At 36.6% G+C, this 15331-nt stretch overlaps 1 protein-coding gene and 1 long non-coding RNA gene across 2 annotated transcripts in view; one reads left to right on the top strand and one right to left on the bottom strand.

The window, feature by feature from the left end:
• The window catches only part of LOC311074773 (interferon-induced very large GTPase 1-like), a 59418-nt gene that overhangs the window by 32903 nt on the left and 11184 nt on the right, over positions 1-15331 (bottom strand). The gene's annotated exons all lie outside the window — the stretch shown is intronic.
• On the top strand, positions 4811-14811 carry LOC311076271. Its single transcript, XR_014604638.1, has 8 exons — positions 4811-6394; positions 6578-6647; positions 6874-6929; positions 7202-7242; positions 11286-11321; positions 11482-11534; positions 14276-14483; positions 14600-14811. It is a non-coding gene; the product is annotated as an uncharacterized lncRNA (long non-coding RNA).

Genomic DNA, 15331 nt, shown 5'->3' with positions numbered 1-15331 from the left:
TGCCGTACTTGCAGTTCGAATTGATAGGATGTTGAAAACAGAATTGCAGCTAGAGTTGGAGAATTCAACCTTTTGGAGTGACAGCACAACTGTGTTAAAATACATCAGGAATGAAACAAAGCGTTTCACACCTTTGTGGCCAATAGGATCTCCACAATAAGAGAAACCACTGCTGTCTCACAGTGGAGGTACGTCGATACAAAGCAGAATCCTGCTGATGAGGCTTCACGTGGGATGAAAATTGATTACCTGCTCACAAGCAGCAGATGGATCCATGGCCCAGATTTTCTTCTCAAGAATGAAAGGGAATGGCCTGTTAACATTGTGGATTCTGTCTCTATCAGCAGTGATGACCCAGAGGTCAAAGGAGAGGCTACAGTAAATGCTGTAGTCATTAAAGATGTTCTAAATGTAACCAACACTGTCAACACAGAACAGAATGCAACAAATCAGTTGATGACTTACTTCTCTTCATGGAAAAGGCTAAAGATCTCAGTTGCTTGCTTTCTACAGGTGAGAAAGATGTTGTTGCTGTTGAGTCAGAAGAGAAGAGAAATACAAGCTTCTGTGTCCAGCAGTGGACTTGATCAAATTCAACAAAAGAACACAGTGGAAAAGGAGATGCAAAGATTCAGAACCACACTGACTGGTCAAACCATGTCCCCTGAAGATCTTGAAACTGCTGAAAGTGCCATCATTCAATACTGTCAACTAGACAAGTTTAAAGAGGAAATAACTGTTTTGAAAGGGGGAACATCTGGAGTGAAGAAAAGCAGCCGCATTTACAAACTTGATCCAGTGTTAGAAAAGGGGCTCTTGAGAGTGGGTGGAAGGCTCAGTAGAGCAGCAATGCCTGAGGGCATGAAACATCCAGTCATTTTGGCTAAAGACCAACATATCTCCACTCTCATTCTTCGCCACATTCATGAGCAGTTAGGACATTGTGGAAGAAATCATCTGCTTTCTAAACTTCGACAGCAGTATTGGATCACCAGCGCAAATGCTGCTGCTAGAAAGATTCTTTCATCCTGCGTCATTTGTAGACGTTTTAGAGGAAAGCTGGGTGAACAAAAGATGGCAGATTTGCCGAAAGACAGACTCCAACCTGACCTCCCACCATTCACAAGTGTGGGTGTCGACTACTTCGGGCCTTTTGAAGTGAAGAGAGGCCGCAGCTTTATAAAACGCTATGGTGTTATCTTCACCTGCATGGCCAGCAGGGCAGTGCATTTGGAAATAGCATATTCATTAGATACCAGTTCTTGCATCAATGCACTGCGCCGATTTATATCTAGAAGAGGCCAGGTATCACACATTAGATCAGACAACGGAACGAATTTCGTTGGAACAGAACGTGAGCTGAGAGAGGCTCTGTCTGCTCTTAATCACCCAAAAATTCAAAAGGCATTACTTCAGTCAGGAGTGAAATGGAGCTTCAACACTCCTACTGCATCACATCATGGTGGAACATGGGAACGAATCATTCGCATGGTTAGACAGGTGCTGAACTCAGTCCTTCATCAGCAAAGTGTGGATGATGAAGGGTTACAAACTCTTCTATGTGAGGTGGAAGCCATATTAAATGACCGTCCCATCACCAAAGTGTCAAATGATCCTAACGATCTGGAACCCCTGACCCCTAATCACATCCTCCTGTTGAAAGGCAAACCTGCACTTCCACCTGGGCTTTTCGAGAAGAGTGATTTATACACAAAACGACGTTGGAGGCAAGTTCAGTTCTTATCGGATCTCTTCTGGCACAGATGGATCCGAGAGTACTTACCTCTGTTACAGGAACGACAACGGTGGTCTAAGGACAAGAGAAGCTTCATTATTGGAGACATAGTTATTGTGGCGGACTCTACTGCCCCTCGCGGATCCTGGTTATTAGGGAAGGTACTGCAGACCTTTCCTGACTCACGAGGACTTGTGCGGTCTGTTCAAGTCCAGACCAAATGCAACATTCTGGAGAGACCTGTCACAAAGATTTGTCTTCTGCAAGAAGCTGGATAAAGACTGATGTATTAGACATATGTATGCTTACATGGACATTATAAACTGAAAGCACGTATGTGCATGATGGACATTTTATTGGCTCCATTGTTTGTATGGTGTTTAATTGTTACATTATTATAGAGTAACAATTGGGGGCCGGTGTGTTGTAGCCAATTTTAATGTGTTTTTTGTTGGTGGTTCAGTTGCATGAGGGTGACATTCTTCCACCTGCACACCAGGGGGCATAGGCAGGGCATCACAGGCTATATGAGGAAGTTACAGGTGAATAGGGAGAGGGAATTAGGATCTGGGAAGCCACACAGTTTTTCAACCATGCCTGCGTGCATGTGTGGGATGGATTTTGTCATGTCCTGTCCAGTTACTCACATCATGTTTCATGTTGCTTGCATATTTACGAGCTCGAGTTACATCTGCAATGCAAGCAGTGTTTGTAAGTCATTTTACTCTGCATAAAATAAAGTGAAAAAACGAGTTCCATGGCAGATCTGATTTCTTGCACCGTACGCGTTGGAAACGACTTCAAATTCCCTCAAGTGTTTTTTTTTGTGGTACGATCGCCACTACATAGATATTAGTTTTATGTGTTAGAATAATCAATAAACTCTTGTTTGTATTTTAAAGAGAAGTGTTACTTGTGTTATGTGCTTACAAATTTAATGTCTTAAACTGCTGATCTAAGTTACCTTGCTAATTAATACACTCATTATTTCAGCTTCAACTTGATGTCACACTAATGGATGACAAATGCGACTTAGCAGATTTGCATTTCGATTCGAGTTAACTCGCATAATAACTTTGACTGTTAGCCCTTTTGAACTATTATAATGGTTGCTCGTGTAACGGAGTTAAAAAGAACATTAATTATAATGATATTAATGGATGTTGAATTCCATGAAATTAGAAGGTAAATTTAAATCTAACGGTATTTTGGTGCCCCCTAGTGGTTAATGCATTGCAGACGTTCATTATTTTGTCCTTGCGTGCTTACCGTAGTTCAGCAGAAAATGGTTAACACTGCTGCGGTAAGCGTGTTTCTCTTCTCTCCTGTTTATGGTGTTTTAAAAAAAGCGATAAAAGTGTGTTTAATTAGAGTTTTTCAGATGTAAACGTTTGTAGAGATTATATTAACAAATGTGCAGTGAGTTGGATGGGTTTATATGTCTGATAGAAACCTTGTTGAGTGTTTATCGTTGTGCCTCGTGACTCATGCGGTGAAATTAACGTGCTACTGCTGATGCAACATCAGATAGCTTAATAGAATTCACACAGTCACCCTCATTTTATGTTTTTCTTATTTCAGTGGTTTATGTCTGCAGTGTTATCACCCTGTCTAATAATACATTTTGATGTATTTCTCAGGTATGTGATTTTCATGTTTATTTTTGTCATTTTGTTAAACATGAAATTGTTACAAGTTGTTCGTAGTTCAGCAGAAAATGGTTAACACTGCTGCGTGCCCTGCTGGAAAAACCAGCATAGACCAGCATCATTTCCATGCTGGTCTATGCTGGTTTATGCTGGTCTATGCTGGTTTGGTGCTGGTTTAGCTGGTGGACCAGCAAGACAATGCTGGTCTAGCAGCATGGTTTTGCTGGTCTACCAGCATGGTCTTGCTGGTGATGCTGGTCTACCAGCAAGGTCTCATTAATGATGCTGGTCTACCAGCATGGTCTTGCTGGTGATGCTGGTCTACCAGCATGGTCTCATTAATGATGCTGGTCTACCAGCATGGTCTCATTAATGATGCTGGTCTACCAGCAAGGTCTCATTAATGATGCTGGTCTACCAGCATGGTCTTGCTGGTGATGCTGATCTACCAGCAAGGTCTCATTCATGATGCTGGTCTACCAGCATGGTCTTGCTGGTGATGCTGATCTACCAGCAAGGTCTCATTTATGATGCTGGTCTACCAGCATGGTCTTGCTGGTGATGCTGATCTACCAGCAAGGTCTCATTCATGATGCTGGTCTACCAGCATGGTCTTGCTGGTGATGCTGATCTACCAGCAAGGTCTCATTTATGATGCTGGTCTACCAGCATGGTCTTGCTGGTGATGCTGATCTACCAGCAAGGTCTCATTAATGATGCTGGTCTACCAGCATGGTCTTGCTGGTGATGCTGATCTACCAGCAAGGTCTCATTCATGATGCTGGTCTACCAGCATGGTCTTGCTGGTGATGCTGATCTACCAGCAAGGTCTCATTCATGATGCTGGTCTACCAGCATGGTCTTGCTGGTGATGCTGATCTACCAGCAAGGTCTCATTCATGATGCTGGTCTACCAGCATGGTCTTGCTGGTGATGCTGATCTACCAGCAAGGTCTCATTCATGATGCTGGTCTACCAGCATGGTCTTGCTGGTGATGCTGATCTACCAGCAAGGTCTCATTTATGATGCTGGTCTACCAGCATGGTCTTGTGTGATTTACTTTAGCTCATTATTTTGTACACATTTATGCAGCCAGTACTTACACGGTCCATTTAATAAGTTACTTGTTTAAATTACTGAAAAAGAAGACAATTAAATAGAAATTAGGCTAGCAATGTCAAGAAGTTCTTTAAGGACAGTCGCCTACATAAGTACATAAATACTTGGCCAACACATAACACAATGTTTCTCATACAAATTCATTACAATAAATAAACTAAAGATTATTGAACATTAACATCTGTTCGAAATAAGTTTATTATTGCAACAGAATATACATGTTACATTAACATTCACATTTATAGGAATTACTTGATACCATTTATACCATTACTACCAAGACAATATATACAGTGCATTCAGTATTCACATTAATAAATTATAATGCTTAATGGAGAACTCTGGGAATTTTTAGTTTAAAAGGTTTTTTTTAAGTTTAAAAAACAGTCAGTTAACAAGCAATGTACACCAATATAAGAGATTACATTAACAATGTTCCTACAAGCATCCAGTGTCAATGTATCGTGGAGGATGTTTAATCAAAAATTACATTGCAGTAACTTTATAAGCCAGTTTGTAGGAGAAATAATGACCCTTGAAAGACCACCTGGGGGGGTGTTTTGATAGTGTTTTGACAAGCTTTGTGTGTTTTTTCTTTTCTGGTTTTTTTCTGTTTTTTTTTTTCAGGGCTTGGTCAAGGTCACTTTATTTATATAGCACGTTTACAACAGCCACTCGGCTGACCAAAGTGCTTTACAGTGCTTGGGTTGAACAACCAGATAAAAGATTAAAAAAAATATGGCCCCACATATAAAATAGTCGAACAGAAATGTCGAAGCAGTATCAGACTCAGATATAAGATAATCAAACAGAAATGTCAATGAAGTATCAGACTCAAATACAATTAAAAAGGGACATAATAATTAACAGACATATTCATGAATAGGATGTTGAATTTACAAAGTCATTACGTTAATAAATTCTATGCCTCATACAACCCTTAAATAAAATAAGGGTATTAATAAATCACATTGATCAGGTAACATTGTTGGAAATGTTTTCTAATCCTTTGACTGTCTGTATTAATTGAACTATTTAGTTTACCAGCAATTTGCTAACTAGATGGATTATTGCACTAAAAAGTGTGACACACTTAGTTGCCAGATTATTTTGTACAACTGATGCAACATCAATTCAACAATTCTATAATAAATCCTCCTCCATGAAGATTATAAGACTGCTTTATACTGCTTGTTGAAACTGCTTTATAGAGTTGTTGATTCAACATTACAATCATTGTGGAACTGTGTTGTGTTATACAGACGTGTTTAATAAACCCTTTAGCTTTATCATTTATGGGAGCTAAGCATGGAGCTAAGACACACTATACAGTATATGACTGTAGTCTGTAACCAGGGCAACAGTGCATCCCAGCAAACACAGAATGTTCCCCTAACGTTCCCATTTGGTTATTTTTTGGGAATCAAATAAGAACGTTCTAGAAACGTTCTCTGTAGGTTATTTTTAGGTTTAATTTTTATAACCTAAATAGAGGTCGTCCCTGACACATTCAAACGTCCCTGACACATTTCTTACGTGTAATTGACACGCTTCTGGTGAATATTTACTTTAAAGAAATGGTTTTGTGTCTTTGAAAAAGTCCGTTAGCATCTACGCTAGCAGCTAACGTTAACCGTTTTCAGAAGAGAACGTTAGGCCTAAGTTACGTTAAGTTAAGGTCTCATTTATGAAAGTTTGGGTTTTTAAACACGTATTTAGTGTAGATAACAGTTTTTGATAGTTTTGCTGGTAATTTGTCTATGGGAAGTAAGCTAATTTATTTAACCTAAAAGAATGCACTGTATTGTTAACTTAATCAGAGACGTCACCAATATTGCTAAAATGTTATTTCAGAATAACGAGAGAAAAAATAAAACTCTACAACAAGGGGTGAGTTATTGTTTAATCATGATGATAATTCCATATGCATTTATTTCACAATATATTATCTTAAGATTTGTATATATTTATCTTTTCTGCATTTCACCTCTGTTCTAGCTTGGTTCCTTGTAATAAACCTAACACATGTAATATTGTTGGCTCTGTGACAAATAGCATTATGTTCCTTCCTAGATCATCATGCTGTGATGGCCTGCTGCACCCCCGTCCAAGAAAATCTCCACGGCTATGAACCATATGACTAGTAAGCAAAACCACCTCAAACATACTGTGCACTACTGTTCAAAGTTTTGGGGTCTGTAAGATTTATGCTTTTAATATAAGTTTTTTTTTCTGTGAGATTGTCCTTGAGAAGCCTGTAGGCTAAATAATCAGCTAAATAATAGGCGACTAATACAATATTATAATGGTCATAGTTATAATAATAATTCATTTAACTATTATGATAACATTTTATTTTATTTCTTTAGGTCTGTTTTGAATTATGTTGGCCAATGAGACTGACACCATGCTGTCCAACACAAAGGTATTTATGTATTTATATGTTTTTTTTTTATTGATCAATACTGAAATTCTTTGTACTTTTAAATGCTGAATGTGGTTCAGGGGGTCGACAACTTTAGGCAGTTATTTTTCACAGATATCTTGGGCAGCTGTGGCTCATGCTCTTAGCCTTTAAAAATGTTTGAATTAATATCCCTAATGCAATATCAGGGGGTAAATATATCATTAGAGTGATATACCTCTTTTGTTAACAGATGCATTATAATCCCTATTGTTTGGCCCTGTATTCTTCAGGACAAGACCTTGATGCCATCCACAGTCAGTAGATGAAGAAGGTGAGTTTAGCCGAATTCAGTTCTCTTTCCCTTTTTTTAAGCTTAAACGGACATGTGCACGCAAAATGAAGTCAAAATGCCCATCTTGACGAGTTTCCTCGTAAACAGTCTTGTGTTTTAAACAGAAAGAAAACGGATGCGTGTCATTTATATTAGGTCTGCGCATTCGTCTTAAAGATGAACTGAACTGAAATAATCAACGTTGATAATGTGTTATGACAATTAAAAGTAAATTACACAAAAAATTTGAATTAAAAATATCAATATAGCTCTTTTTTTTAAGCAACACAAAAAATGCGTTTGTTAGTATAAGAACGCTGGCAATTCCGATGACGTCACCGGCATGGTAGAACCTGCCAAGGTATATAGGCAGCGGCAGCTGCAGCTGCAGGTCCTATACACAGACGAAAATTAGTCATTTTAATGGCATGGGTATCTTGACTACCACCACACGCCCGGCCCGACACATTAACTGTAATTATGAACCCAAGCCCGATTTAAACCTGACCAATTTTTAATACGTGGGCCGTTATAACCAGGGGCGGCGACAGATAATTTTTTAACGCAGGTGCTGAGGGGGTGCTAGATATATTATATATAAATAGTATTCATAAATGAGCAAACAAAGGCCACTTAATATTTAATAATCAATTATTTTAATTATCACAATTAAAGTATTAATTTTATTCAATTGAACAAGCAACATTCAGCATTCAAGCAAATATTCTTATAGATTTATTATTAATAATGATAATTAATAATTAGCCTAATTATTTCAACATAATATCTCGTTATTTCGTAATATGTAGCCTACATAATATGTGTGCGTGCAACAAGCAAGATGTGCATTTGTAAATCCGGTGACGCGCATGCATTTATTTTTATTAATAAACAGTGTCAGCTGCAAAGATTAATATAGAGAGAAATGCACATCATTACATAATCAGAGAGTAGCCTATTTCTTTTCGTTTTGAATTGTTTCGTTTAAAGACATTTCAAGCTTGCTATATTTCTCATGTCTGTAAGGCATACACACACTGAGTTTCGGTTAAGTTGGGATGAGATGCGCTCCAGTTCACGTGCAATGCAAGTGACCGCGCGGACCCCTCCATGATTATAATGTCTGCTATGTTTGCTTATTAAATACAGGCAATTGGTTGATGAAAAAAATATTAAAATTAAGATACAATTTATACAAAACGAAATTCACTTTAAAGAAAGGCTTTCTACAATGCAAATCTTAATTAAGTGGTCAAAATCATGTCTGACCCGCTCCATATCTCTCGATATATTGCGCATCCTATCTTACTCATGCTGTCAACTTTTTTATATTCAACATAGATGAAAAAAAAAATAATAATAAAAAAATAATAATATTTTAATGAAACTAAATGAGCTTATTTAATGGCTACAACATGTATAGTAGGCTTACAGACTCTCTATTTGTACAAATTGCTGCATTTACTTCTGAATTGTGCATGTTGAAAGGCATTTGTTTGTGCATAAAACATATCTGCAACTGCAACATTTATCAAGTTAACGGATTGTGCATGCATTTATTAATTATTATCTTAATGAATAATGCAACAAGGATGAAGCATGTAAACTGCGTTGTTTGTTTATTCAGAATGGAATGGATCGCAAATGGATCCGAATGAAGAAAAGTTAAAAAAAAGAAAGAAAAAAAAGTGAACTCCCTCTGTATCAACAATGTGCCCTGAGACGATGGACATCAGCTAGCTTCAGGGTGGGTAGGACATTGGAATCTGTTTACAGACCTGCTGTGGTTTTATTAGCAGCTAGTAAACGCATTATTATCGAAACGAGTCATGATTTACACAGTTTATATTGTCGGAGTGGTAGCTAGCTTGTGGCGTTTGACAAAAGTGCTTCCAACGTGTTTAGCTGCTAGCTCTTTCCCTAGGTTGGATCGTTTGGTATATAGCTTGATATGCTTATATGATTTCAATGAATGAGTGTCTCAGTTTTGTTGAACGCTATAAAGCTATATTGAACACAATATGTTTTGTGTATGTGACAACCAGAGCGTTTTCCCAACAGCGGAGCTTAGTTGATAGATTCAACTTTTGCCATATCTGGCCGGCAAACCGACGAACACATCTTCCTTTTTTTAAGAATGACTTAAGTGCCGTTCTTTGCTCTTTTCTCAAAGAAAAACTTAACTCCAAGTCCTCCAGAGTCGCGGCCAAAGCCGATTCGAAAAATTATTATGAACATTTTAATCAATATTTTATATAAAATATAAATAAGTATTTTGTGTAACTAGTGCAAATTTTTTTTTTTTTTCAAATGAAATGGGGGTGAAAAAGTAAAATTACAATAAAAATACACACCTGTGCCAAAATTTATGCAGTTAACATAAAAAACAAAAACAAAAAAAAACTTACACATAGGTCCAAAGTGGACAAAAATGTCCAAGTCAAAAAACTCTCATAAAAATGTTATGCTTGGGAGCAAATACTTAAGTTTGGTCTCATTTTAAAGAAGACCCTTTTGCAGATTGTTGTTGAAGTGAAAAATTTTAAAAAAGTGCAACCAAAAAAAGTTATAGAAATTTAAGTTTATGAAAAATATTTATGAACATTATAATCAATATTTTATCTAAAATATATATTTTATGAAACATTTGGAACTCTAAAACTGATATAAATTCAAAGCCATAAATCTAAACAGGCCGTGTTCCGAATTTGAGGACGATATCTAAAAAAAATAAGCTTTCAGTAAGATTTTGTTTGGGCGCAGTACCAGACTTTCCCCATTGGATGCCAGCAAAACTCCACTGGTGAACACAGTGATTGGATTTTCGATTTGCAGTTGAGTTTTTCTCTCTCAAATATTACAAGCACACAAACAACCTTTTTATTTTATTACACACATACAAACCACACTTAGACATCCATACCAACAAACCCACACAATTATCGTTGCATAGTTTATCCAATTGGCTCTATAATATGCCGAAGCAGAAAACAGGAATAAAGCGAGTATTTGCTTTATAGGCCTAACCTGAAAAAATGGCACCATTTGATATTTTTAAAAAAAAAAAGTCAATTTTGAAGCCTTGCCAACAGAATGAAAGCCTATTAAAAAAGATTGCATCATTTTATAGTTAAACGGCACAGGGATTAAAAAATGCAGTTTTAATGGGTTTCAATGGGGACATTTTTGTCCTTAAGGTCCTGAGAAGGAAGTATTTTGTGTAACTAGAGCAAAATAGATTTTTTAAAGAAAATGATGATGAAATAGTAAAATTCCAACAAAAATACACACCCGTGCCAAATTTGATGCAGTTAGCATTAACACAGGCAAAGTGATCAAAAAAACAAAACTGAAAAAGCCAAAAATGTCCTCAAGGATGCACAAGGGTTAATGTGTTCTGACACGAGAATTGATCTTTAGCCCAATGTTTGATTTAACCTGCTTGTCAGAGCACCAGAGAACTAGGTGGATATACTATAAGTAGCTAGATAACACCTAATATATTTATTTAATCTATATATATATATATATATATATATATATATATATATATATATATATATATATATATATATATATATATATATATATATTTATATAAAATAAAATAATATATATAATCTAATATTTTATATAATATATATATATATATTTTTTTCTTATAATGTCAGCTAATCATGACATACAGTATGTCCGTCTATTATAGTTTAGAGGAGCAGGAGAAACTCAGAGCAGAAATTGAGGCAGAGAATAAAGAACTATGTTCTCTAAACATGCAATTGCAGCAACAATTGCTGAAGGCACTGAAATCCTCATCAACAGCAAAGTGCAGTGGTAAAGAGGGCATCCCCCCCATCCCCTCCCAATTAAACCAGCTAATAAGATGCAAATTAAAGGAATAGCATTGGGATTGGGGAAGACTACAAGTTATTGGAGTACTTCAGCTGTGATCTTTGAGGGTTTATAAAGTATATTCTTTGTTGTCATGTTTTCCATCATCTGTCATATTTGTGATATGTTTGTTTTCTTTCTAACTGTCAAAGATCCTGGAGCCCCAAGCCCAAAGGAGACCTTACAAAGTAAGGATATACATGTGTATATACAGTATAAAAAATATATTACTCACAGTCACAGATATCTGAAATCTATCATGGTCCATATTACCAAACTATAGGCCATGATGCAAGAGGGTAAATATGTATATTGAGTACATTGACATTATTTTGTATATATTTGCAGAGTCTGGCTGTTTGAATGAGGTGGAGCCACCTGTATCTTCAAAAGGAGATGAGGTACAGCATTGCCCTCCCCTTACGAAAAAGAAGTATACTTCAAGTTCATTTTTATAAAGTATACTTAAGTAATGTTTAAGTATATTTTTGAGAAGTATATAAAAAGTAGACTGAAAGTATACTTTCTTATTTTTAATTTAAAAGAAGTATACTAATGGAACACTTGAATAAACTTATTTTTCGTAAGGGTCGTCATCTGTGTGCATGGATTAATATAAGAACCCCCAACTACAGTACACTTAAAGTTTTAATTAATTTTGTATGCATTTGTACAGTCTACCTTGATTATTAGGGCTGGGTAAAAAATATCGATTTCTCGATTTTAATCGATTCACATTTTTACGAAACAATATCGATTCTTAATAGAGCCCGACCGATATGGATTTTTGGGCGCCGATGCCGATACCGATAAAAAAAAGCCAGATACCGATATATCGGCCGATATTATTTGTGTGTATATTATAATACAGTAGCAATATTATTTATGTGTATTATAGTACAGTAAGTTTGGACACACTTTCCAATTGGTGTGTACAAACTTTTGATGGGTACTGTATATAGAATACACAGTATAAACAGAATAAATATATAAACGTTTTGCAATGATCACTAAAATGTGGTGATCAAACACTTGTGTGACAAAGATATGCAATGGAGGCAGGGTGAATGATAGAATGAGAATTTGAGCTGTAACCAAACTAGTTTGCATTGCATTTTATATTATATTATATTCTAAATACTCTTCTATTTTTAATCTTAATTTAGTGGAGGAAGAACTCAGATCTTTTTAGTAAAGTAAAATTAATAATATCATAATGAAAACGTTTATAATTACATATGTACAGTAGTTTTATACTATTTTAAATAAGTAGTAAGCAAAATGTACTAAACGTGAAACTAGGCTACAGGGCTGGACCCGAATATTCGTTCGGTGGGTTGGTATTCGATTTGAAAATTTGACATTCGAATATTTGTTGTTGTTTTTTTTTCACATCTGGGATCCCCCGCGAAACGGTTCTCATTCGCGCTTGAATAAGGCCGGCGACACACTGACTGCGTGGCATGGCCGTTTTTATTTCGGCTCCCATGTTAACAGGTTGGAGTTTGCACACTGCCGCGTGAGACACGCGTCTCTCAGGCGCCGCTCGAGCCACGCAGAAAACGCGTGCATGCCAGAAATAGAACTGACGCGCAAGTCTTCTCTGGCAAGAGCGCAGAACAGCGGACTTTGTATGGACCGAAGTGCATGCCTGAGCTTGTGTTTTGGATTAAGCTGTGTTGCTTTGACATTGTGGAAAATAGAATAATAGAAACAAAATGTATTAGACTTTTTACCCGTTATTATCAATCTAAATTAATCTCGTTTTTTAATTTAACTTAATTTCGTTTTTCTTTATTTAAATTTCGTTTAATTTCTTTATTTAAATTTCGTTTAATTTCTTTATTTAAATTTCGTTTTTCTTTATTTAAATTTCGTTTTTCTTTATTTAAATTTCGTTAAATTTCTTTATTTAAATTTCGTTTAATTTCTTTATTTAAATTTCGTTTAATTTCTTTATTTAAATTTCGTTTAATTTCTTTATTTAAATTTCATTTTTCTTTATTTAAATTTCGTTTTTCTTTATTTAAATTTCGTTTAATTTCTTTATTTAAATTTCGTTTTTCTTTATTTAAATCTACCCTTTACTGTGTCAGTAATTTTGTTAGTCAGAAAAATATTAGACTACCTTAAAAGTATTGCTTAATTTAACAGACCTGTGTGTGCATTTTATATCACTAACAGTGTCCGTTCTCGGAGCTTTCTCTGCCCGCGTGAGGTGCGCCGCTTCCCGCTCGCGGTGTTCTGTAGTTTACTAAAAGTGTATTAATTCTGAACGTGTCCATCTGGCTACTTTTAATGCAAAATGGCCCTATATAAAGTGTTATAATTACATAAATTATTGGAATATTGCTTTATGTTGTAACGTAGCAGAATGAGCTTTAACACTGTGTCTACACCGGACACGCTGTTATTTTTTTGCCACTTTTGCCAGTTCTTTGTAACAGCTTTTAGGTGCTTTATTGGCAGCGCCATCCTTACATAAATCACTGCACGCTGCATTTTTTTAAATATTAATTTATCGGCCGATGCCGATACCGATAGTTAGGAAAATGCCTAATATCGGCCGATAATATCGGCCTGCCGATATATCGGTCGGGCTCTAATTCTTAAACCCCAAGAATCGATTAGTCATCCTGTTTTCAGTTGATGAATGAATGGATCATTGTTGCGCGCATCCCATCCAATAAATCGCAATAATCTTTGTGCTTTGTTATTATTGATATGAAACAAAGTCTCAGATTTCAAATTACGTCCATTTTCTTACGAAATTCAAAAACATAATTACCGTTTTGGCGCTCTGGCGTGAGATCGCTCCGGCGCAGCTCAGCTCAAGAGAAGCAACTCTTCCGCCTTAATACCAGTTACAGCGCGAAATAAACATGAATGAGCATCTGAAAGTGTGTTATCAAAGTCCGTATCATGTCTCATGGAATCGCTCAATCAGTGTTTCGACCGTGCAAAGACGTTAGTAAACAATGTAATGGAACACTTGAATAAACATATTTTTCGTAAGGCTCGTCATCTGTGTGCATGGATTAATATAAGAACCCCCAACTACAGTACACTTAAAGTTTTAATAAATTTTGTATGCATTTGTACAATCTAGTACCTTGATTATTTTTGTTTTTAATTTTGTCAGATTCACTTGGGGGGAGATGTTCGAGTGCGCAGAGAGGCCTGGTCAAGGATTCAAAACAGCACGCGGGATTCCTTATTTGTCAAGGAGTTGGCAGTGGCAATCTGGGGCACTAAGACTCTGGGGGAAAGAAGTCTCACAGGGAAGGAATGCCCCACAACCAAAACCAGCAGGCAGCCTTTAACCCCCCAGAAACTTCAGACATTAAAAGGTAGCAGTAGCCACAAGGTCTTTGTGGGATGCCAAGTACTGGGTTATGGAGTAATACATTTTTATTTGTTCTGGTGCGACACAAGCATCACTATTTATCTGTTCATTTCTTTTCAGTCTGCTTCAAGGAGTGGCTTGACAGAAAGAATGTGGAGGAGACAGAGTTGCAGGCCAGATGGATAAAGGCCGGACGGTTCATCACAGAAAAATAATGGACATTAACAGACTAAAAAAAAAACTTTAAAATGTGAGTATGGGGTTCCATTTGTGGCAAAAATGAGTCGACTGCTTTGTGCTTTGTACTACACATTTGTCCTTGTCAACAGTAACCTGCTAACAGTTGCCTACTTTTTCAGAAAAATTAGTATAAGTTGATGTGTATGCTCTCCGTTTATGTCGTTTTGTTCTGTCATCCTTACTGTATTGATCCTACTATTTCAGGTAAATTACTAAATGTTGATGTGTATGTTCTTTGTTTATGTCGATTTGTTCTGTCGTCCTCAGTGTCATCTTAACTGTCGTCTTGTTCTGTCATCTTAACTGTTGTCTCGTTCTGTCGTCTCGTTCTGTCGTCTCGTTCTGTCGTCTCGTTCTGTCGTCTCGTTCTGTCGTCTCGTTCTGTCTTCTTAACTGTTGTCTCGTACTGTTGTCTCGTTCTGTTGTCTCGTTCTGTCGTCTTTTTCTGTCGTCTTGTTCTGTCGTCTCTTTCTGTCGTCTTTTTCTGTCGTCTTGTTCTGTTCTCTCGTTCTGTCCTCTTGGTCTGTCATCTTAACTGTTGTCTCGTTCTGTCGTCTTTTTCTGTCGTCTTGTTGACAGAACGAGACAACAGAACGAGACGACAGAACGAGA

Source organism: Abramis brama (assembly GCF_963993115.1).
Source record: "Abramis brama genome assembly, chromosome: 1".
Lineage (NCBI taxonomy): Eukaryota > Metazoa > Chordata > Actinopteri > Cypriniformes > Leuciscidae > Abramis > Abramis brama.
This window is presented reverse-complemented; position numbering and strand designations above follow the sequence as displayed.